Here is a 24,111-nt window from a genome sequence, read left to right on the forward strand (position 1 = left end):
CACAAGTAATAGAGAACAAAGGTGACACATTTAGTCCATTGTAGTAAACAGGATAATATGTAATATAATGGAAGACAAGGCTTATTTCACAAACACAACTACGGTTATGGAATAGTAAGACACTTTCTATTGTGTCTATGTGCACGTGTGTGCAAGTAATTTTAAAATAACTGGCTGAGGAATTAACGTCCTTACATATTGTAGTATTTTGTTTTGTTTTGTTTTGTTTTGTTTTTTCCCCAGGAAAGATCTGTATAGGAGGTTGAAGTGGAAGGAGCACAATAACCCAGATTTCCTGAACAACACTTAGAAACCACCAGAATTAGTCAACCAATAATTCAAACACAGCCTGAGAGCGTCTTTTCTTCATGGAGTTTGCCGTCTAACAAGGTGAACAAAGCCGGTGAACCTGCTGGCAACATAAGTGGACAAATCCCATTTGGAATGAATTTGTTAAAGCTGAACTCAGGGTAGAAGCAGGCAGATAGAATGAGCCACTGTTTTGGGGTATTTTGGGCAAGAATTTAAAAAGGCATCAAGCAAAGGGAAGGGAGTATACTCTGATGGCAGAATTAATAAACAAACACCCCCAAAGTTAATAAATATGTAGTGTAGGGTAATCAACACCCCATGAACACCACTACTACCCCCTCTAATTCCCACACTTCACATTATCAATGCACAGCACAGGGTGATTTCATGGGCTATTAAAGCACAGCCTCTGTGGCCACACTTTGGTACCCCATTTCCTTTCTAAGGCCATCTTAGACATTATGTTTAAAAAGTTACTTTTTAATAAAATCAGTGTAGTTCACTGTGGACCTCCCATGTTATATTGATGTCTTTCAAAAGTGTGGTCTCTAGATCAGCAGTATCAGCATCACCTGGAAACTTGTTAAAAATGCAAATTCTCGGCCCCTACCCCAGATCTACTAAATCAGAAACTATTTCAGCAATCTGTTTTCAAAAGCCCTTCCGTGATTCGGATGCATGCTAAAACCTTGAACCACTGTCATATATATTCTATGTTATTTAATATGATATATAGAGATCCTGGTCCCCAAACTCCTCTCTGACTTGATGTGCGATTAGAACAAAGATCAAAGACTCACAGATTTCCTTGAAAATGGAAATTGATCCTTTATCTTAATAAAACCCTGTGAGAGGACCTTTTAAAGTCCTTAAATACCCACTGTGAAGGGAGTTCTGACCAATTAGACTCTCTGTGCATTATATGGGGGCCAGGTTTTATGTTCTTGCTCTATTCCCCCAGTCCACTACAGGCAGGAGAATCTCTCCTGTCAGCAGTCATAACTCAAACACTGTGGTGTGGACAAAGAACTGAGAATCTGGGAACACCCAGGCAGGACTCGAGTTCCTGCTTGGCCGTTTACTAGCTGCATGATCTTTTTACAAATCACAATTCTGAGCCCATCAGGAGTTAAAGAGTCACCAATTCACAGGATTCGTGTGAGGAAGAAATGAGAAACAGGTGGGAAAATTGTTTTGCAAGCTGGATTTCACGGAGCACACCTTAGATTAAGAACATTATTCTTTCCTCTTTCCTAGCTCCTTTAAAGAAACAAAGGTAAGCACAATGCATGAACTCTTGTAGTGGACCCCGGGATCTAATGTCTGCTATCTTCGTATTCCTACATGTTCTCTTCCGCTGCACGTGAGCCTAGCGACTTGGGAGGCCTGTTGAGGTTTGCCTTGTTGGGGACCTGAGGTGGGTTGCAGGCAGCGGGCAATGGTGATACCCACTTGTTCATGCACTTGTGGATCTCTAACTGCAGAGAGGTACCGAGATGTTGTCACATACTTCCCGATAACCTTCCCACTTCTCAGCATTTCTACATGCTTTCTCCTATTCCTCATTTCATATAATTTACTTTTCTTTATCTCGTGTTGTTTCACTGATTGTTTCTCTTCTTAACTTCATCTCCCAGGGAGAATGTAAGCTCCCTGAGGACAAGGGGTGCTGCCTCTGCGCCTGCTCTGTGTGGTCCAGCTTCACCCTCCTCCAGTCCCATCCCCAGTCACCTAGGTAGCTGGGATATCACTTTGTAATAGACTGATGGATTGTCTAATGAGAACTTAGAGCAAATCATTCAGTTGTCAGCTCAACTCCTGGCAGACCCACAGTAACATTTCAGGTATTGCTAAAGAAAACGATGTGAGCGGGAAGATACGACTTTTGCATCTGAGATCTGCGGCATCTTCCTCCTAGTCTTTCACTAGGTAAAGACTGACACAGGCTTTGATCATATAAAGTCTTAAGTTCTGCGACAATTTGATGTCACATTTACTATTAGCATATATTTGTTGTTAGGTTTTGTGTTTACCTTCTGAGTTTGCACCCGTCTCATCCAGTGTTTTCTGGAATCATGCACGTGGAGATGAGTATAACAGGTCTAGCCCACAATAATAGATATCTTGGCAGTTATAAGAGATATGAGGCAAAAATCTTCTCAGAAATAAACTGAGCTCTAAGGGCTATGTCTGTCTAAAGGCATAGAAAATCAAAACTATGTGGTTGTTACTTTTGCCACCAATCTTAAGCAACTTCTGAAGTTTTCCATGAATCATTAAATCACAAAAGTAAACATCATTCACTGTAGAGCAGTGGTCACATCTTATATGAAACATCTATGCTGGCTTGCTAGCTTGTATCCCCTAATGCAGTGGTTCCTTTTCATCACAGTGGAAAATTTCATCATATATGCAAAATCAGGTCAACCATAACCTGTAAGATGCAAAACATGTTTATTTAAGCAATAAACTAGTCACAAGCAATGGATATTGGTCATCTCCATGATTGGAAAGAATTGTTTTAGTTTAGTTTTGCTTTTGAAAGGTGTCCACTCAAGGATATACCAGGTTTTCCTTACCTAGGGCCCTAAAGTTTCCCCTCTTGGCAGACTATATACTTCTTTTTTTAAAAATATTTTATTTTTTTATTTGACACAGAGAGAGAGACAGCTAGAGAGGGAACACGAGCAGTGGGAGCAGGAGAGGGAGAAGCAGGTTTCCCGCCCAGCAGGGATCCCGATGTGGGGCTCGATCCCAGGACCCTGGGATCATGACCTGAGCCGAAGGCAGATGCTTAACAACTGAGCCACCTAGGCGCCCCAGATTATATACTTCTCACGGTACCTTCCAGTGAACGGTAACACCACCACCAGCGTGGAGTTAGGGCTGCACTCTGACTTAAAATGGTCTCAAAGTATTAGTCCCAAGACTATACATGGCAGCTTGGCTATTTTTCTGCAGGATTCACCAGTATCTGTATGTGCGAGGCATTTTCAGGGACCGCTGGTGGCAGACATTTGTTTCATAGATGAGAGAGGGCCATTCGCTCTTCCTGTCGGGAGTAAGGGTTACATTTCAATAGCAGCTAAGAATCTGATGGATAGTTCCTAGCAGATAAACTGGGGAAAACAGAGAGCCAGAAATATGATTTACTAGTGTGCATCTGCCACTTTGAAATGAATATGTGCACTTAGAAATAACCTCATTTCTCACCTGGTGAGATGCTGGAGCCTAAGTTAAAAACACAAACTATGACTCTTTTTTTTTTTTTCCTTCAGAAATGGTTGGGGAAGTTTTAATACAAGGGGTATCCAATATTTCTGTCCCACTACTCAACTCTATTGTCCGAGTCCTACAACAAAATCTGCTGAACACATAGCCTGGAGCCAGGGATGCTCTGGGGAGTAAAGGATCAAGGGTGGCATACACAGGCTGACCTCTTGTGCTATCTGGCATTGTTCTAAGGAGCCAAAACCCTGAGTGGTGACCGAGCATTCAACAGATGCAGACCACTCAGAACAGAGACACAGGGGAACTGTAAGCTCTGTGAAAATCTCCCAGAAGAACAGGAAATATGCTTGAGTTGGAGCTAGTGGAAGTTCTAGCCAATTGCACTCACATTTTCCGAGACAAGGTTACCTCAGGACTTGGGGACACCCACGAGGCAGATATATGCAAACTTGTCGACTATATTTAAACACGCCTATATTACTACTTATTAATATTTATGGCTAGCTATTTCTATATGGCTGTGATACATCTTTTAAAAAAAGGCAATTTGAGAGTAGAACCTGATTGTGTAGCTCTGTCACTTAATCACAACCATAGAGAGGTCAGTTAAATAAAACCACGAGGTCTGACAAAGGCATTATTCTTCATCCACCCATGACCTGAAAGCATTCTATCCATACAAACAGCGGTTCACATGTTCCTTTCTTCTCCACCAACTGGAAGCTATTCAGCCCCCACTGGATCGCCTACTGAGATGGCAAGGGCTAAGCAACTCTAGAGATATCTTTGTCGTTTCTTTCTTTTTCACATAACTTAGTCACACAGCCTGGGAATTTCAGCTCTAGCACTTGGTGCTGGAGCTCAATAGCTCTATGCTATTGAGCTAGGTACGTAGCGCCTTTTCCCCTATGTCTTTCTCATTTAGAACAGAGAGCTAATGATACCACTGAAAGGGCTATTGAGAGGGATCATATGAAATCACAAACGTGAAATATTTAGATTTCCTGACACACAGTATTGTTTTTAGTATTTTCACCACTTTTATAGAACTAATTTTCCTTAGTCTGACAGCAGATTCAAGGAGTAAACTTATGATGATAATTTTTCTTCCCTCTTTCTTGTCTAGAGGACAAGAATGTCCTGGCCATGCAGGTCCTAGTGACAATGATAATTCTAAAAATGGCATCCCTATTTATAGCTCAGTCTCTATAAGCTTGGGTAATGTGACTATGCCCTTGGAAGAAAGATCCACTTTCTGAATTTATAAATGAGGATCAATCCCTGGACTTTGATGAATGCATTAAAGTAATGCTTCTTTGTCAACATCAACCTCTTTCCCATCCTTCCGATTTCTATAGCTCATTTCCCGGTTGTTCAAATAGGGTACATGCTAGACTCACATCAGACTGTTCAAATAACAAACTTGCGGCTATCCATGCATTCTGATTTTTTAAAAGCTACCCTAGTGGCACCTGGCTGGCTCAGTCAGTTAAGTGTCTGCCTTCAGCTCAGGTCATGATCTCAGGGTCCTGGGATCCAGTCCCATGTTGCATCGGGCTCCCTGCTCAGCAGGGAGTCTGCTTCTCCCTCTCCATCTCCCTCTGTCCCTCCCCTCCCCCAGCTCATGCTCGCAACACTCTCTCAAATAAATAATCTTTAAAAAATTTTAAAATAAAACATAAAAAGCTACCCTAGTTTGTGAAGCACAGATCTGGACTAACCCCCAGAATTAGTGTTAACCTTAAAATCCTAAAGTCAGAAGAGATTCTGATTCAGTGGGTCTAGGATGGAGTTTTAAAACCTACCCTTTTAACAAACACCCCAGAAGATTCTAATGCAGGTGGCCATTGAAATATATTTTGAGGAACACTTCTAAAAAAAATGAATGGCCAGTTTCATAACCACATTGAGCCAGAGGGGCAAAGAGAAGGTATGGTGAGTATGAATTATGACAAGGGCTGGGTCTCCCACAGACTAATATAAAATACTGAATCCAAGAGAGTAATGAGTAATGTGGAAAGACTGGTGGAACAGAGAGGGAAAACTAGAAGATGCAGTCTTGTCACAGGCTTGGTGAGAGCCTGGAGACGCACAGGCCAGGGACTAACATGTCTCTAGTCTTACAGTGCCAGCAATGAGTCTCTTCACATGACCATTCGACTCAGCTAGACTGTGGCGGAGGGTACGGAAAGAAGAAATCCAAGAGAAAAACAACAGAAACAACACAAACAGGGGCACCTGGGTGGCGCAGTCGGTTGAGCCTTCCACTCTTGGTTTCGGCTCAGGTCCTGATCTCAGGGTTGTGAGATTGAGCTCCACGTCTGGCTCGGCACTCAGCACAGAGTCAGCTTGAGATTCTCTCCCTCTCCCTCTGCCCCTCCTGCTCCTTCTCTCTCTCTCTCTCAAATAAATAAATAAATAAATATTTTTAAAAAACCCACAAACAAACAAACGCAAAACAAAGGAGATGAAGAGAATAAAGTGGTGAGAAAAACAAAGACAGTTGGCATAGGTTATCATCTGTTCACAGCCAGGCAGGATTACGGCTATGAAAGAAGTGAAGTCCTAGTATCTGTCAGTCTCTCCCCCCTTAAGCACCAGCGTCAACCCTAAAACCCAAACCATGCCCTCTCCCACGTGCTCACTCACAGGAAATCACAGGGCTGTTGTTTCCCCTTAACCTACTGTGGCTGGTGAAGCTGGATTATTTGCTTTTAGAACCAGTCCACTGCTGATTGCGGATAGAATACCACTTGCTTTGGATTCACTTCCATTGTTTTTCTTTCTTGTCCAATACAAAGATTCAAACTGGATGAATATGGAGCAACTCTCAGCCTCGTATCTAAAGTATGAGAGATATTTAAAGAACTTTTAATGTACAGCTGTTATGTCACATGCTCCCAGAAAATAAGGCATAAGAGAAAAAACATTTTGAACCAATAAAGAAAAAAAGAAAAAAAAACCCCATAAACAACAGAAAAAGGGGGTTTGACTGAGCCACCCAGGTGCCCATGAAAAAGGGGGTTTAAGCCCTATAAATACAGAAAGTATTTTACATATATTCTAATGGTAAATATTACTTTTACAGTGTCTAGGTTAAAAGGAAGAGGAAGAATTTATCTGCATATGGAAAAAAAATCACCTGACACATTTTATGTTTATAAATAGAAGTTAACACTGTAGGGGAAAATCTGGACGACCGCCCACACAGGACATGATCTGCACTTCTTACCTTTCTGAATCCCCCCTTTCTTGCCCCCGTTTATTCTGCAAGAACTGTTTTTCTCCATATTGAAGCCTTACCTAAGCATTTTGGTGATGATTTAATTACCACATTTTAAAAAAGCCAGCCAGTTGGTTCCTTCAAGAAAGAAGGCATCTGACTGCTATCACCAGGGCTGGGGGCCCTTATTTTATAAAAGAGGAGTGTGTGAGAGCAAACATCTGCCTCATTATTTAAAAATATGTTTTTAAAGGAGTGGTTCCTGCAACCTGTCCACATGGTGTTATTTAGCAAACACTTCTACATAATGAAGGTTTGGGAAAGTCTTATCCCCAAAACATTGCAGAGACACAACCATTTAAACACTCAAGCAACATGAGTAAATGAGAAATATAATCAGATTGAATGCACAAAGGGAACAGAAGGGATGGAAAACATAACACAACCGGTAGTGAGGCTACTAAAAGGATAAGAGAATAATATTTTTCTGAACCAAGAATGTGTCTCATTTTAAATCAGAAGCAGATGAATTGTTTGTGAGCCATTTCCCTAGTTTCCTCAAGAACAAGGACACCTTTAAAAAGATGTATGGAGTAAAGGGTATCATGGAATTGAACTTTATGATTTAAAATTCACCTTAAAAATTACACATAGTAAAATGTAATAACTGATCAAAAACCAAAAAGATTGGCAACCAAAAGTGGTGGATACTAAGTGAAGTCAAATCTATGAACTCAAATCTATGTTCTATAAGTCTATGTTCTATATCTATGTTCACATAACCTATGTTCTAATCTATGTTGTGTTTAGCGAATTGCTAATTGAAAGAATAAAATAATCTAATACTATCCTAAAAATAAAACTGCACCACATTTAGGACTAGAAGCCACAGATTATCTCTCAAATCTGCACCTCTCTAGATTTTATTACAATCACAAGATTTTTTTTTTTTAAACTTCTAACCTTTTGCTTCTTACTAACTTTGTCTTACTCCATCTTAGGGTTTGTAACTGTAGCCCAATTATAAAATCCCTATTCAAAATGCAGCTTCTCTTTCCTCAGGATGGCCCTCGAGCCGAGATTTTCTTTAATTTCACTTGACCCCAGAGAAAAATGCAAGGCTGCAGTAGACAGTGAATCCCCCATGGTAGAGCTGATGTGGTAATGACAATGATGAGTCTGGACATCTGCATATGCATCTGTCTCTAACAATATTGTGTGACAAGATCTCCTAAAATGCATCTTCTTCAAATGATGCAGAGACGCCCCCACCCTTGCCTCCAAATATCTTCGTGACTTGTGTGAGCTCTAGAAAAGTACATAAAAACTGCCAAGAAAATCCATTAATGTATGACTTGGCAGCTATGAGGAACAAAGGCAGGGAAGAGTAGGCATGGCTTAATTCATGGTTTCAAAAAGATGAGACATGGAGCAGTTACGACGATTTGGGTTAAGGATACAAAATAATTGTGTAAATCATTAAGGCATATGTAACTAAAGAGACTGCTTTGTGTAAAAAAATTTTTTTTAAATGTATTTTTTTAAAGATTTTATTTATTCATTTGAGACAAAGAAACAGAGAGAGAGAGAGACAGAGAGAGAACATGAGCAGGGAGAAAGGCAGAGGGAGAGGGAGAAGCAAGCTCCCCGCTGAGCCAGAAGCCCAATGTGGGGCTCGATCCCAGGACCCTGGGATCATGACCTGGGCCGAAGGCAGATGCTTAACCATCTGAGCCACCCAGATGCCCCTGTGTAAAAGATTTTTAATTTCTTTGCTATATTTACTTTAAAAATACTTATGATTAAAGCACACAAAAGGTTAAACATAATAAATTTTCCAAAAACCTAAACTGGCGAGTTGAGAATCATGAAAAGCCTAAATTTAGTGCACTCTGCAATGGTTACCTTAGTATAGTGGTTTCTAACTTCACATGCATCAGAAGAACCTGGAGGGCTTGTTACAAGAGATTGCTGGGCTCCATCCCCAGAGTTTCTTAGAAATTTGTATTCACAGAGACTTCAAGGCTGTGCTAACACCACCTGTCTGAGGACCACACTTGAAGGAACATTGCTCTAGTACAGTGAGAACTTCAGGGTTAATTACATCGTCAATAACTTGATTTGTTTTTTGGAAGAGTCTCCTTGGACTTTGTTCTTTGTGATTGCCTCCCTGTCAACTGTTAGTCCTCAGAACATTGGTTTCAAGCAGAAAATTCTTTTTTTTTTTTTTTAAGATTTTATTTATTTATTTGAGAGAGAGAGAATGAGAGACAGAGAGCATGAGAGGGGGTAGGGTCAGAGGGAGAAGCAGGCTCCCCGCTGAGCGGGGAGCCCGATGCGGGACTTGATCCCGGGACTCCAGGATCATGACCTGAGCCGAAGGCAGTCGTTTAACCAACTGAGCCACCCAGGCGCCCCTCAGGCAGAAAATTCTTATCCCCATCTCTTGTACTTAATCTACTGAGCAGTGATCAACCAACTTGACACAATCAGTACATTTATTTTTAACGTATAATTTTACACCAAAATAAATTAACATGAATGCTTGCTGGTAGGTGCTCCCCAGAATTTAAACACAGATTTTGTGTTCACTATTTCCTTCTTAGCTTAGCAACATTTTCCCACACACTTTCTGGTTCAACACTGCATTTCAGATGGATAATATTCCCAGAAATAAAGAACAATTAGTGAGAATACAGTAGGGGCTGGGATGGTGAAGTTTCAGAATTCTGCCACAAAAGACAGTCTATGAGAATGGTAGAAGTTTCCAACCTTGCTACAGCCTGCAGCAATGGTTTCCCAGGAGAGGAAAGAGCATTGATTTGGAGGAGTAAGAGTACCTTCACATGGTCCCTAGACCTTAGCACTAACGGAATGTTCTGTGTTCCTGTCTGCATCATTGTCCAAGTACCCCCTCATCCCACTGACCTGTCAAGTGCTTATTATTCAGAAACAGAGCAGCAGTTAATCCCCTGTCATCCTCTGAGAATCAATGTTGAGTGATATTTTTCAGTTTACACTTGCATAAAAAATGTGGATTAGATTTCTGTGAAGATGGAGTAGAAGTAATTTTCCCTATTCCTTTCCCTAAGTACAACTAAAACCCTTGACATTATACATAAAATAAGCATACAAAGACTCTGAAAATTGGAGAGAAGGTAAACCAGCTAGGGGCCTCAGGGGCCTCAGTCACCCCAGTGATGACTTCCTTGGGTTTCTGTATTGCTTCATGTATCCCAAACATGGAACTAAAGAAACTAGAAACCCAGAAATGCCAATAGACATAGATAAAAAAAAAAAAAAGGGAGGCCAACAAAAGCATGCTTTATTGTGTTACTCCTTTCCTAGTTCTTATAAATAAGGACTTGGTCCTAGTCCAATAAATAAAAGGATATTTACATAATAATGGCTTTATTCCAACCATTTAAGACAGAAAATAATGTAGCCCTACCACAACCATGGCAACAGAGGCTAAGTAGGGAGCCTAGACTCCACCTTCACCAGGCTGTAAAGAAGCCCCATATTTCCTCATCCCCACCAATGTAATGGCACAGAAGGCCAAGTACAGAGCTGGGACTTTCATTCCCACCAGGTGGTAATGAAATTCCCCACCTTCCACCCCTACTCGGTTGTCAGTGGAGACTATGCGGGGAGGCTGAACTTTTACCCCCACCTGGCAATACCAAGTCTCCCCTCCCTATCTCCATTGAGTGGTGTCATGGGAGGCCTAGTGGAGAGTCAGGACTGTCATCATGGCCCAGGAGTAATCAGACCACCTTCTTGTCCCCAGGTTGTCTATGGATTCCACATAGGGAACAGAAAAGAAGCACTTCTACCATTCCCAACCAGGGAAGTATCAGTGAAGATCTAGTGGGGAACTTGAATTCACAGTTCCCACAGTAATGTGGAGCTCCCTTAGGTGACAAGGGAGACCGAGTGAGGAACCTGCGCTTCTTCCCCCACCTGGAAGGGATGAGGTGGCACCATCCCCATTTTGCCCACTGGGGTGATGTTAGTGGAAGACAACTAAAACAGGATGTTTAAATAAGTCCCGAGTCTCTTAACATAATAAGAATATGGCCAGGTTTCAACTGAAAATCATTTATCACACCAAGGACCAGGAAAATCAGAAACTGAATGAAAAAAAAAAGACAATTTATAGATGCCAACAATGAGATTACAGAGAAATGTTAGAATTATCTGACAAAGTTTTTAAAGCAGCCATAATAAAAAAAAAATACTCCAATGAGCAATTATGAACATGCTTGAAACAAAAAAGTAAAAAGTATCAACTAAAAAAAGAGAACACATTAGAAAAAACTAAGTGGAAATTTTAGAACTAAAAGAAACCCCCAATGACCAGATATAAAATATTGTGGGTGGGTCTGATAGCAGAATGAGAGTGGCCGAAGAAAGAATCTGTAAGCTGGATGACAGAATAATTAGAATAACTCAGTCTGAACAACAGAGAAAACAGATTGAAACAACAGAGCCTCAGAGACTCTGTGTGTACAGTAGGCTGAATAATGGCTCCCAAAGATATTTGGTCTGGTCCTAATTCCTGGAAGCTTATAAGGCAAGAAAGGCTTCTGTAGATGGGATTAAATTAAAGAGCTTGAGAGGTGGAGAATATAATGGACTATCCAGATGGACCCTAAATGTAATCACAGTGTCCTTAAAAGAGAGAGTCAAGGGAGGTTTGACTACAGCAAAGAAAGTAGGAGATTCGATTATAGAAGCAAGAGATTAGATTGGTGTGAAGAAGAAATTGTGAGTCAAAGAATACTGGTAGCCTTCAGTAGCTAGAAAAGGCAAGAAAATGAATTTCCCCATGGAACCTTCAGAGGAAACCAGCCCTGCCAACACCATGACTAAGCCAATGGAACTGATTTCTGGGTTTTGGCCTCCAGAACTGTAAAAGAATAAATGTGTGATGTAAAACAAGTTTATGGAAATTTGTTATAGCAGCCATAGGAAACAAATACAGTATGGTACTATAACAAAAGATTTAACATTCATGTCTCGGGGACCTGGAAGGAGAGGAGAAAATGGACAGAGCTGAAGAAGTACTCAAAGAAATAATGCCTGAAAACTTCCCAAGCTTGACAAAAGACATAAATCTACAGATTCAAGAAGCTGAATAAATCTGAATGTCAAACACATTAAACCCAAAGAAATCCAGGCCAATACACAACATAGTCAAATTTATGAAAACTGAAGATAAAAAAAATCTTGAAAGAGAGAGAAATGACAGTTACCTATAAGAGAAAACTGAGATGAATCACAGATGTCTCAACAGAAATCCTGAAGGCCATAAGAAAGTGGCACATTTTTCAAGTGCTGAAAGAAAAGAGTTATCAACCTAGAATTCCATATCCAGATAAATTTCCTTCAGGAATGAAGGGGAAATAAAGACATTCTCAGATGAAAGAAAACAAAGATATTTTGTCACCAGGAGACTGGTCTGCTCTAAAAGAATGGCTAAGGAAGTTTTCAAAACAAAAAGGAAGCAATAAAAGAAGGTATGTTAGAACATCAAGAAAGAAAAAATATGGATAAATATAATGGACTTTTTTGTTCCTCTTAATCTTTCTAAATTATATTTGACAGTTGAAACAAAAATGTTAATACTGTGTGATGCATATAAAGGAAATATTTGACAATTATACTATAAATGTCAGAAAATAAATGTAAAAAGAAGTAGTTTCTATGGTTCACTAGAATTGATAAAATGACAATAGCAGTAGACAGTGAAAAATTATATGTGTGTGTGTGTATATGATGTAATACTTGTAGCAATCACTAAAAGATGTATAGATACACCCTACAGACAAAAATGGAATTCTATAAAAGCTCAGGTAACTGACAGAAAGGCAAGGAAAAAACCTCAGAGAATGTAAAAAAAAGAGAGAGAAACCAAAAAATATAATGGCAAACATAAGCCTAACATATCAATAATTATAATAAATGTAAATGGTCTAAATACATCAATTAAAAGATATTGGCAGGGTGGATTAAAATATATGATCCAACTACATTATATGTACAAGGAATTCAAATTAAATAAAATGATATAGGCAGATTGAAAGTAAAAGGATAGAAAAAAGATATGCAAACATCAATCAAAGAAAAAAGGAATGTCTGTTAATATCAGATACAGTAGACTACAAGCAAATAAAATTACCAGATATAGAGGGGATATTATGTAATGATAAAAGAATCAATACACCAAGAAGACAAAGCAATCCTAAATATAAATACACCAAACAACAGAGCTGCAAAATATGTAAAGTCAAATTGATAGAAATGAAAGGAGAAGTGGAGTAATCCACAATAATTGGAGATGTCACCCATTCTTTCAACAGTCAATAGGACAGTTATGCAGAAAATTAGCAAAGATATATAAAAACTCATCAGCAATATCAACCAACAGGATCTAAACACTCTACCCCAAAACAGCTAAATACACAGTCTTTTCATGTGCCCATGGAAAATATACCGAGATAAAAAACATTTCAGGCCATAAAATCAACCTCAACAAATTTAAATGAATCAGAATGACATGGAGTATATTCTCTGACCAAAATAAAGAAAGACAATACAGGAAATAAGGTTCTCTGAGCAAAAACACAGAGATACAACAACAACAACAACAAAATCTCTAAATATTTGGAAACTAAACACCACACTTCTAAGTAACCCGGGGCTCAAAGAGGAAATCTCAAGAGAAATTTTGAAAAGTACTTGAACTGTATTAAAATGAAAATACAACTTATCAAAATGTGCAACAGAACTATCGCAGTGCCAAAAGGGAAACTTACAGCACTAAATGCATAAATAGGAAAGAGGAAAAACCAAAAACCAGTAATCTAAATATCCACTCAAGAATACAGAAAATGATGAGAAAAATAATCCAAAAGCAAACAGAATGGAGAAAATATTATAAAAGCAGAAATCAATGGAGAACAGGAAAACAATAAAGAAAAATCAATGAAGCAATATGGTCTCTTAAAGATTAATAAAATTGATAAACCTCCCAAAACTGACAGAAGAGAGAAGACACAAATCACCAACGTCAAGAATGAAGCACGGGATATCACGAGAGATACCACAGACATCAAAAGAACAAAACTATGTATTATGAGCAACTCTCCACAAATAGATCAGACAACTTAGATGAAATGAATCAATTCCTCAATAAACTTAAATTACCACAACTCACATAATATGAAACAGATCATTTGAATAGCCTATAAAATATTGTTATGGGCTGCATGGTGTCCTCCCAGAATTCATATGTTGAAGTCCTAACCACAATACAGAATATGATCATGTTTAGAGATAGGGCCCTTAAAATGACGATTAAGTTAAAATGTGACAAATAGGAAGGGTTCCAATCAAATCTGACCGGTGTCTTTGTAAGAAGCATAAATTCAGACATACAGGATGCGTACACAGAGGAAAGACCACGTGAGGACACAGCAAGAGGGCGGCCATCAGCAAGCCAAGGAAGAGGCCTAAGAAGAAGACAAATCTGCTGATCCTTGGATCTTGGACTACCAGCCTCCAGAACCATAAGAAAATACATTTCTGTTGTTTAAGCCCCCGGACTGTGGTATTCTGTTATGGCATCCCAAATAAACTAGAACAAGTATTAAAGAAATTGAGTTCATAACTAAAAAAAAAAAAAAAAAAAAATTCTAAAAAAGAAATCTCCCAGACCAGATGGTTTCACTGAAAAATTTTACCAAATACTTAAGGAAGAATTAATACCAATTCTACACTATCTCTTTCAGAAAATAGAAGAGGGAAGACATTGTAAGTGATTTTATGAAACTAGTATTACTCTGATATCAATAACAAAGACAGCACCAAAAAAAACAAAACCATAGACCAAAATCTCTTATGAATATAGATGTAAAAATCTTTAACAAAATATTGGCAAATAGATTATTAAAAAAATTATACACAATGGCTAAATGGAATTTATTACAGGGATGCAAAGCTGGTTCAATAGTAAAAAATCAATGTACTCTATTTTATAACCAGCTAAAGAAGGAAAATTAAATGATCATCTCATTTGGTGGGGAAAAAGCATTTGACAAAAATTAATACCTCTTCATGATAAACACTCAGAAAAAACTGGAACAGAGGTGAAACTTTTCAATTTGATAGAGAACAGCTACAAAAAAAATTTACTGCTGATATTATGTATACATTATGATGAAAGACTGAATGCTTTCCCCTGAAGATCATCAACAAGGTAAGAATGTTCACTCTCAGCCCTCTATTTAACATAATATTAGAACTTCTAACAGTGCAATAAGGCAAGAAAAGAAAACAAAAGGCATACAGATTAGAAAGAAAAAAAAACTGTCCTTACTTTCAGATGATGTGATGGTCTACATAGACCATTCTAAGAAATTACAAAAAATATTTAGAGCTAATAAGTTCAGCAAGTTCCCAGGATACAGTATAAACATACAAAAATCAGTAAATTCCTGTATATTTGCAATGAATATTCTGATAGGTGTGTAGTGATATCTCACCCTGATTTTAATTTGCATTCCTTAAGGGCTAATGATGTTGAGCATCCTTTCACGTACATATTTGCCATTTATATATCTTTCCTGGTGAAATGTATTTTTATGTCTTTTGCCCATTTTCTAATGTTTGTGTTGGAGGAAACTGGATAAAAGTGACCATGGGATCTCTCTGTATTATTTCTTACAATGGCATGTGAATCTCCAATTATTTCAAAATAAAAGGTTTAATTAAAAAATACGGATTGGACATTGGGGAGGCTATGTGCTATGGTGAGCGCTGTGAATTGTGTAAGACTGATGAATCACGGACTTGTACCTCTGAAACAAATAATACATTAGATGTTAAAAAAAAAAAAAAGAGGGAAAATAGTAGGAAGGGAAAAATGAAGGGAGGGAAATCGGAGGGGGAGATGAGCCATGAGAGACTATGGACTCTGAGAAACAAACTGAGAGTTCTAGAGGGGAGGGGGGTGGGGGGATGGGTTAGCCTGGTGATGGGTATTAAGGAGGGCACGCACGTACTGAATGGACCACTGGGTGTTATACGCAAACAATGAATCATGGAACACTACATCAAAAACTAATGATGTAATGTATGGTGATTAACATAATAAAATAAAATTTAAAAAATATAGATTGGATATAGTCTAACTTTTCAAATTATGTTTGGCAATTTAAAATAAACATGCAGTATTATTTATATGTTTATCTGTATTTTTACAATAATGAATAGCACATACGTTACTTTTGTTCATGTTGGTGCAGGTGACAAAGATGGTACGTACATAGGTGTTCTCCTTTCTCTACCATGTTGATACTATCAAATGTATTCGGAAAACACAGCTTGGGCGCTGTATGCAGCTGTTGGCACTGTTCTTGGCTTGTGCTTACTGTCAAATAGGCTACATCATGCATTCATCTAAAATCATAGCTTTACGATCATTCATTGACTAAATACACCCCTAATGAAAAAGGGGGATATCATCCGTTTCACAAGTTTAGTCTCTACTTTCCTTGCTGGTGATTTTATGTAGGAATTACCTTCCTATGGTGAAGTTCTAAAATATAGTTATTGTTGATTCTACTTTACATTAAATCGTAAGTCATTTTTAGGTGATAAAACTGTTGAAGGAAACTGGCTCATTTTATATGGTAATCATTAATGTGTTCACTACTATCACACTGTTCTTCCATCCGGGCATAGGATCAGATTGCTCTTCTCTTCCATCTTCTGGTTAGGAATGGCTGTATAATTTGCTTTGGTCAATGAAATATGCGCAAAAATGGCAAGTCTTGCTTCCTGGTAGAAGCCTTTAAAAACTTGTGGGTGATTCACCATGTTCCCATGTGCCTGATGAGAGATGAGGATGTTTGGATGACAGGGGCTTTATTAGCATGAATCTTTAAGAGAGGGGGATGTAGAATAGAGTCTTTTATTGGTGAATATGGGCACATAGCATTAGCAAGAAATAAACCTTTGTTCTTTTCAGTCACTGAGATTTTAAAGTTGTTTGTTATGACTCCATAACCGAAACAATCATAACTGGTTAATATATTTTATATTTACATCAAACATACAAAACTGTCTGCCACAGGACACTATACTATGACATCAAATTGTAAACTCCAGTTAACGAATTGTTCATTGGTATACTCGATGTCATCCTCCACTCTGATAACACCAAACACACACACACACACAGACACACACAAAGTCAGATCAAATCTTGCAGCTCTTCCTTATAGTATAAATTAGAGCAATAGTTTACTAATTATTCCATGAAATCAAGCTTTGTATGAAACTGAGCATACAGAGAAATGATGTATCACATTCTTGAGAGGGATACTGGAGTAACAGAAAATGTATGCACTGCCTTAAGCATTTCCAACAGTTTCAAAGAAAGGAGTCATGTAATTGTATGTGTGTTCTATGTATGAACTGTGATTCATGGTTATCCTATCAGCTGCATATTACCCATCATTTTCAGGGAGAAATAACATTGGCTAACATTTTCAGACACTGTGCAAAGATCTTTATATGATTTGTACACTTAACAAATTAGCACTTCACTTTCCTAATAATATACTCCAAGTGTCTTAGATTAGCATTATTTGGATAATATTCAAAACGACTAAGTTTTTATCATAACAATTACTATGAGTCATGTCAGAAGATCCCAATGTAAAAATTAACAGGGTCTTAAATCTTACCAAGACAATTCAACAGGTGTTATTATGTCATACTTTATGTCCTCTTTGCAGTGCATACTCTGGGCAGACACTGGGGTAGGTGAAACAGGTGACTTAAAATTCTTAAGTTTATTAATGGTCACAGAACTTCCAGCTGTTAAAGATATTTCCCTAATTACTTGAAATGCTGAAGTACATATTCTTGATGCTAAAAATTTCAATAGTTTCAAATGCTGCTCAAATGACTATTTTTGAATTTAAAAATATATAACATATAATGAGAAATTTCTCATAATTTAGTGGTCTCCAATCTTTGTCTAGGAATTCATATATCTCTTCTTGCTTTATGTATATTTTGCCTGTAAAATATGGAGCAGAAAGCATTGCCATAAAGGAAGTTCTATTTTTTTCCCACTGATTTTTATTAAGGGAAAAGTAACCAAAGGATCAAATTAGGAGGTGTTACTATTTTCAACGATGATGGGAATTTAACGCATTAGTAAAATTATGAACTAGGTGCTACACATCAACAGCTAACAGTGTGGACTACAATATCAGAATACTTGAATTTAGGGTTTTATCCCTACCTATGTGACAGTGGTCATGATTATTGCTCTTTTCATGCTTCAGTTCCTGTTCTATAAAATGGGGATATAGGTAATGCATGCAGACCTCTAGGCAATCGTGAAGAATACATAAGTTAATTTATCTATATCCCACAGAATACCCAGCACACAGTAACTATTCAACAAATTTAGTTACTATGCTTGCTTGAAATTGTTAATACATATGTTCCCAGCATATTCATCACTTAATACCACCTCCCTTACTCTGGGGTCTCTTCTCTTCCCTTGGACACTTCAGAGAATCTTAGGGACTGTGTGATGAATCAATTGCATTTCTATTTTGAGACATTCTGCCACTTTTAACAACTAAACACACACACACAACTACTTTTTTAAAATTCCAAAGTAGTTGTTAAAGCAAAGAAAGAAAATGATTATATTTCACTAAACTTAAGTAACTTTCTATACATAAGTTAATAACTAGATAAATGTAGCCCATGCTCTACATGCTTTAAAAGGTATTGATAGTTTCGTAAATCTCCCCGTGTCCCTAGGTGAATAATGATGGTAAATAGTATGGCTCCTGGTGAATAGAGAAGTGTAGCAATAACCAGAGTGAGACAAAAGTCTCTGATTCAGAAAATAATTCAGAAAAGATTTATGAACGCATTTAAGAAGACAATTGACTTTAGTAAACACCTTCTCACATGTCATTCCTCCACAAATATGTGACTGCTCGGGCATCCTGTTCTGACCTCTACGTCTAGTGCAGAATCCTTTATTACACATTTTTATAGAATTCTTTCTTTCAGAGAAACTACCTCAATTTGCAAATAAACGCTTATTTGTATAATTGTTTTATTAAAATCTGACCCCCTGTGTTGGCAGGGCTCACTCATCTTTCTGCTCATTATTGATCCCTAGTTCCCCATCCAGCACCTGAAACAGAGGGGCTCTCAGGATGCAGAGACATTATAATTCTCCCAAAACTAGAGGTGTGGGACTTGAAAGGAAAAAGTCATGTCATATCCACCAGGTGAGGTAAAAGTAGCAAGGGAATGCTTTCTCTAAAATACGTAACAGAAGCTAGAAAATCGGAACAGTCCTGAGTTAGGTAAGAAAGGATATATCTATGTATGAGAGAATAAACAATTAACGTTTCATACAGACTTGGAAAAAGCAAATTCAATTTCAGTAACACAAACACTGTGTGTGATAGCATGTAACTATTTTGACCACAGCACTGCTCTGGTATCCCAAAATAAAGTTGAAACCATAATTTGGGGCATGGAGGAGGTTAACCACTGAAGAACAGGATAATTTTTTTTTTCATATCCAAAGAACATGTGTCCATGTAGTTCAGTTGGATTCTAGTCTTTTCACTTATAATGTTGAATAATTGTGGGTTTGAAATATGTATATTGAATTTAATTAAACTGAGAGACAAGAATTAAGGAAATCTGTGAATGTCAAAATAATTTGAAACTGGTTATGTGAAGGAGCAATTAAATTTACGTGAAGAAATAACAGATGAAGACTTAAGAGAGACATCCATCCAATAAAATGAATATTATGAGAGTTCATGATAAGCTCAAATGAGTAATTCTCTAAATTTGTGCAGTTGGGAGTTCACCCCACTGAGACCTTTCTTCATATCGTGGTTCATTTAAAGCAAGTGGAGATTTTAAAAGTATTTCAACTTAGAACTAATGAGAAATTTTGATTTCAGTCTTCATTGCTACGCAACTTTGTATAAAGCACGTACAGCTGGCTAAAAGGTATAGACATACACGAACACCCTCAAAATATAACCCACTTTTAATCACTGACAGTTTAAAGAGAATTGCAAAATTCTTCTTTTAAAACTGCTTAACCTCTAGTCAGAATGACTGGATTAAAGATGATTAAACTTGCTCAAAGATTCTGGTGTTCTGAGGAAAATGATGGCCATGTTTTGAGCAAAGACCAGACTAATACCTTAGGAAGTTTAAAATTAAGTGCAAACTATAGATCAATTCAGCCACCTGCTTTGTGATAATTCACTTGGCTGATAATCTTAACTGCTGAAAATCTTAACTTTGCTGATAAATATTACTTTAGTTTATAATTGTAGGAAACTTGGTTAATTGTGACAAAAGTACTCAAAGGATATTTACTATAATATAGTATTAAAAATTAGAAAACCTTAATTGTGTCCAACCGTAGCGCATAGTTAAGATGTTCATCTTGGTAGAGAAACGTGATCAATATATGAAACATAGAAGACTTTAGGCACAATGGGGTGCCATATAGATAAATATATGAGTTGCTTAAGAGTGCACTGAGAGACCAACTAGGCTCTAACTTTTAATAACTATACGACTTTGGGTTATTTCAGCTCTCTGCGTCTGGATTTCCTCACTTGTAAAAGGTGGACAATATTATTAACTACCCCTCATGTTGCGGTAAGAATTGAGTGAGTGAAAGCGCACAGAACTGTGCCTGGAACACATGGAGAGCTGTTTTTCCTAAAGTTTCTACCTTTGGAATAAGCAAAATAAGTATATATATATAAACTTGTAAAAGAAAGGTAACTATGCATACTTCAACAATACGGGTTACTGTTATGTTCAAAAGGAAACACAAACACATTAATACCAAGTGATCCTAACAGAAAACAGGAAAACCTGAACGTAAACATTAACTCAAAAGACCATTTTTTTTAGAGCAAGAACGAACCTAAGGGGTAAGCTTCTCTACAAGTGTACATCCAGTATTTCTCCCCCAAGCTCCACGCTTATCTCCTCTAAGCCGTACCCCAAGCCTGCCAAAGAGGAAAGTTTTACTACCGAGTCCCAGGAACGGTACCATTGAGCCCAGCACCGCTGTCGGGCCACGCTTCTTCTCTCCTTGGCTTTGGTCTTTTGACAGACACCCCTCCTTCTCCCACTCCAGGCACCAGAACGAACCGCCCGTCCGCCCCCTGTCCAGCGGAAAACTCCAAAATGGGCAACAGGCTATAAAAGCCGAGGCCACTCACCGCCCCCCGCGCCCAGATCCGCCGCCCGCCGCCCCCGGCGCCGCGCGCCCACCCCCCTCAGAATCCGCCCGGGCACCGCAGTGCATTGCAACACGCGCAGACGCCGCTGGCGGGAAGGGACCCATCGCCGCCTTCCCGGTCAGTACCCCCAGACCGCTCCCCACCGTGAGTGCCATCCCCAATGGAGGTGGCCACGCCACCTCCCAACGGCTCAGCCCGCGAGGACGACCGCGAGCGCAGCACGGACAACAAAAACAACGCGACCCGCGCCGCGACGGAGCCGGCTGCCATCGCCGAGCCCGGCAGCGGCGCGGCGGCCACAGCGGGGGCTGCGGCACGGCCGGGCCCCGCGGGCGGCCGAGATTTACCTGCGCGGCCCCGCGCCCCCGGGCCGGCCATCCTGCCGCAGCCGCTACCGCCGCCCCGCGGGCCCGAGGCGCCGCCCGCCGCCGGGGGAGGCGCCGCGCCGCAGTCCTGGCTGCGGCGCCCGGCACATGCTTGGCGCTCGCGGCGGCCGGCGCCCGCGCACAGGTGGGAACCCCGCGAGTGGGCGTTGGGGCGATTCCCTTCCCCAGCCCGCGCTCGCCGCCCGCTTCCACTCTTGACTTGGCCGGTGCGCGGCGCCTGCCCTTGCTCCGGCAGCCGAGCCGCCTGTGCCCGCGCCCCGGCGCCGTGGGCGGCTGCGGTCCCTGCGCAGCTCGGGCTGCGCGTCATGGGCATCTCCCGCCTCGCCGCTCGCCCCGCGGCTCCGGGCGGCCGGGGGCACCGCGCGGCGGCCCGGCCGGCGCCCACTCCCCGCCCGGCGCCCGGACCCCTCCGCTCCCGCGCCCTCCCCCTTCCCGGAGCTGTCAAGGAGGAAAACGCCTTGCACACACCTTGGAATGGACGGGCGTCTCAGTCACCGACTCGCCAAACTCTTAGAAGGTGTCCATTGGTCTGTAGGGAGGTTTGGGCATGGAGTAGGAGCCGCTTTCTTATTATTTAATAATGTTGGAAGTGCCGGGTCCGCTGCCAGAGTTGTGGGTCATGTGGGCACAGCAGAGGCTGGCTGCTGCCAGTACCAGGGTTTCCTGAGGATCCTGAAACTATGATCTCATCCTCCTCATCCGCCTCCCCCGCCCCTCTCTCCGCGGGCGCGCACGCACAGCACACACACACACACACACGCACACACACGCATACACACCCTCACACTGCATGCACTATCCTCCTTCCTGGACCGAAATATTCCTCCGGGGAAATACAGTGTTCATGCTCTTCATTGAAAAAAAAAATCCTCTGGATAGAGATTTTTCTCTTTCAAAGCTCGATTTATGTGCTTTGTTTATTTGCTACAGTTTTCTCTCACACGTGCAAGGGATCCGAACAGAGCCTCAGAATTAAAATTAAAAATAATCATCCTCTTATGTTGACCCAGATTTTGGTCAGAACCCGAGAACTCAAACAGTACAATTTCAATTTAAAATAAAAATAATATGCCAGGCTTGAATATGGAATTGATAACACCTGAGATGTATGCAGTGGGTTTCCTTCCCAAGCTGCAAACATTTCCCAAACATTACCTCATTTATTTGCAGAGCATCTTTTTTTTTTGCAGAGCAGAGGAGGTGGATGAGAAGGCAAATAGTATTGTCACCTCAGATACAGAAGCATGAAGCATAAATCAGATAACGTGACTTATCCAAGTACATGTAAGTCAATATCTCACTGTAAATATTAATTGCACAGCTACTCACAGGTTCACCAATTCCTGGAAACTTAGATTACTGAAAATAATCAAGATGGTCTTGATTATTTTTAAGTTACCAACTCTATTGCAAATTAATTGATTTTTCTACATGGATATGTTTTTTATATAATTTTTTCTCTTGTGTGTTTGTATTTATCTTCAGTTTCATGGTTTCATATAATTTTCTTTCTTTTGAGGGGTATGTTTATTTGTTATATGTCTGTGTATCTGTGTGTGAGTTCCTTTTCATTTGCATTGTTTAAATCCTTTAGATAGTATGAAGCAATTATAGTCAATTTTCAAGGGGTAATCACAGTTTCACGGTGATTTGTATATACTTCACTCAAACTCTTTAAGTGCCTGATGTATGTGAAGAGCTGTGCTGTGTTTTCAAGGATATAGAGAAGTTCAAGACATGGAACCTGCCCTCCATTAGTTTACATCTAGCTGTTCAGACCAGATATATATACTGAATGATTTACAGATGAAACACTTTATTATTTTTGGTGTTATCTGGTGAATTACCACAAAGAAAGTACAAGAGACACAAAGACACTCCTTTTCTTTTTGCTACTTAATTTCCATTCCATGTTTAAATGATTTCCTTTGTCTCTGGGCCCCATATTTCAGTCTACCTTTGACCCCCCACAGTATCTAAATGGCCAAGGTAATATGCTTCTACATGTGCACCCAACATAAACACTAAATGGGGATTTTTTTTTTTTAATACTGTGAAAGTTCTCACAGAGGACACTCTTGGGTAGCTTTTGTTTAGGTCTATATAAGAAAATGTAACAGCTAACCAGCCTTCTAATACTCCCAAGAGAAATGTTGTGAGAGGGAGAATGGGACAAGAAGGCAGAAGACTAAGCAGTGAAGGTGGGTAGGGAGGGGAGAATAAGGGAATTAAGCATTACAAGAAGAAGGAGAGAAGAGAAAAAAACAAACAAACAAGAAAAAGAGGATCAACTTTCAAGTGAATGCTAAAATTTTCCAAATTTTGTTACATGGATATCAAATTTAGGAAATGATAGACCTTCTTATTGTTACCAGACATTATCTTCTGATAAACTTATAGGAATTTAATGGCAGAGACACCAGGTGTCAGTCTTATAGAGGCTACCCTGAGTGTTCTCAATTTTAAAAATTGAGTGGATTTTTTAAAAAGTGGATTCAGGGATTGGATCCACTAGAAGAAATAAACAGACTGATCAATATAATGTAATAAAAAAATGACAATGGGATCAAATAGCATAGTATATGTAACATTTTTAAGAAGAAACTAACACTGAAAT

General features: G+C 39.5%; 1 protein-coding gene across 2 annotated transcripts in view; it reads right to left on the bottom strand.

The window, feature by feature from the left end:
* The window catches only part of DTNA (dystrobrevin alpha), a 342,111-nt gene extending 319,981 nt beyond the window's left edge, over positions 1-22,130 (bottom strand). The window contains exon 1 of one of the 2 annotated variants that reach the window (XM_034996291.1): positions 21,963-22,130. The gene's annotated coding sequence lies outside the window, so the exon portion shown is untranslated. Of the gene's footprint in view, positions 1-21,455; positions 21,513-21,962 lie in introns of those variants that run through there. The other variant, XM_034996293.1, reaches the window with a different exon arrangement.
* Positions 22,131-24,111: the final 1,981 nt, after the last annotated feature.

This window comes from Mirounga leonina, unplaced genomic scaffold (assembly GCF_011800145.1).
Source record: "Mirounga leonina isolate KUSES-001 unplaced genomic scaffold, KU_Mleo_1.0 Mir_93, whole genome shotgun sequence".
In the NCBI taxonomy this organism is placed as follows: Eukaryota; Metazoa; Chordata; class Mammalia; order Carnivora; family Phocidae; genus Mirounga; species Mirounga leonina.